Genomic DNA, 2,332 nt, shown 5'->3' with positions numbered 1-2,332 from the left:
GAGCATGAGCAACGCGGGATCTCGCTTAAGCGAGATCCCTCTCGCCTGAGCGAGTTGCCTGCTCGCTCAAAAGTCATCGCGAGTCGCCTGGGCGACCATTCGTGGAGAAAAAGGCTTAGGCGAGCCTCTGTTAATCTCGCCTAGGCGAGACTAGCTCGCTTGGGCGAGTTTATCAGTGCCCGCCACTGTTTTCACCTGCAACAGACGCAAAGACATACCGCAAGCAACAATCCCACCGTATCATACATCCAAATCAACAGGTAAACGAAAAAGGGAATCACCACGCACACAAAACAGCATACTCGCACTAAACGAACGAAGGATTCTAGCTTCCCGTACCTGGAATAAGCTAGCAAATGACCCAACACTCCCTCGACACCGAACGCACGAGCACAACAGCTCAAGGAGCGAATGGAAGAACTGAAAGGATAGTGAAACAGAAGCACGATATGGGTTACTTGGAAGCCCTAACGGAAAGAAACGAAAAGGAACAATGGAGACGAGAATGGCTAGCATAGTACTTACATGGAGTTGGAGACAACTTCGAACTAGCTCGACAACGGCAAGTACCTAACCCTAGCATAACGTACTTTTGGCGCACTAAGGAAGGTGACGGCTACGATTCTGAAAGAGTGAAAGTGAGTGTGGGATTAGGGCAACATAGTAGGATCTTATATGCTGGGCCAGCCCCTAGGCCCACTTACAAGGGCAACCCACTAACTTTAGGGCAGAAATAAAAAGGGGCCTTACATTCTCCCCAACAAGAAAATTTTCGACCTCGAAAATAAAGACTCACTAGACAAACAGATGTGGATGTGATTTTCTCATGTTCTCCTCTAACTCCCACGTCGAGTCACCCGTCCTCCGATCCCAGATAAATTTAACAAGGCTAACGGTCTTCCCACGACGTTCCTCAACCTTGCTATCCTCAAGAGCGATGGGTGGTACTTCCACTGTGAGATCCTCCCTGATCTGTATATCCTCAACCTCCAACACGTGGGCCGGATCAAATACATACTTCCTCAGCTGCGAGACATGAAACACTGGATGTAGGTTTGCCAACTGCGGGGGTAAAGCTATCTCATAAGCTACTGGCCCAATCCTCCTCGTGATCTGATACGGGCCAAGGAACTTGGGTGAAAGCTTCCTTGAGCAGAGAGCCCTTGCCACGCCCGTGGTTCGGGTCACCCTCAAGAATACATGATCTCCTGCCGTAAACTCCAAAGGTCTCCTCCTACGATCAGCATAGGCCTTCTGCCTACTCTGAGAAGCCAACATCCTATCTCTCACCATCCTCACCTTCTCGGTGGTCAGCTCTAACAACTCTGGTCCAACTAATACTGCCTCCCCATCCTGATACCAGCAGAGAGGAGTCCTACACCTCCTGCCATAAAGAGCCTCGTATGGCGCCATGACAATGCTCGCATGAAAACTGTTGTTGTAGGTGAACTCAATCAAAGGAAATACTTCATCCCAAGCTCCTAGGTGGTCCAATATGCATGTCCTCAACAAGTCTTCTAATGACTGGATCGTCCTCTCAGACTGACCATCGGTCTGAGGGTGGTAAGCTGAACTCATGGTGAGCTTGCTACCCATAGCACCCTGCAACGTCTGCCAAAACCGGGATGTGAACCGTGGGTCTCTGATGCTCCACCTTCGCCTTCTGACACGTTAAACAAGCTGATACAAACTGGGCCACATCTTTCTTCATCCCCTGCCACCAGAAAGTTTCCTTGAGGTCCTGGTACATCTTAGTCATGTCAGGGTGCAAGCTAAGACGACTCTTGTGTCCTTCCTCGAGAATCAACTTTCTCACCTCTGCGTCATCAGGTACGCATACCCTGCCCTGAAACTGTAGTATACCATCCTCACCCAAAACAAAATCTCTAGCCTCATCTGATCCAATCTGTTCTCTAACTCTGTTCAGACTGGCATCCAATAATTGCCTCTCTCTGATTGAGCCCAAGAAGTCACTAGATATAGTAAGAGTACTACACCTAAGGACTCGGACCCCAACTCCACCTGTATCCTCATGTCTCTGAACTTCTCTAGTAGCTCTACCTCTTTTATCATGAGATGTGCCGTATGTACCGTCTTTCTACTCAGAGCATCTGCCACCACATTTGCCTTCCCCGGATGATATAGAAGTTCGAAGTCATAGTCCTTCAGGAATTCCATCCACCTCCTCTGCCTCATGTTCAACTCCTTCTGATAAAACAAGTACTTTAAACTTTTGTGGTCGCTGAACACCCGAAACTGAGTACCATACAGATAGTGCCTCCAGATCTTCAAGGCAAAAACTATAGCCGCCAATTCTAAGTCATGAGTGGGA

This window comes from Vigna unguiculata, chromosome 7 (assembly GCF_037176805.1).
Source record: "Vigna unguiculata cultivar grain cowpea cultivar isolate G323 ecotype 2 chromosome 7, ASM3717680v1, whole genome shotgun sequence".
NCBI classification, from domain to species: Eukaryota; Viridiplantae; Streptophyta; class Magnoliopsida; order Fabales; family Fabaceae; genus Vigna; species Vigna unguiculata.
The sequence above is the reverse complement of the archived record's forward strand: the minus strand, read 5'-3'. Positions refer to the sequence as shown.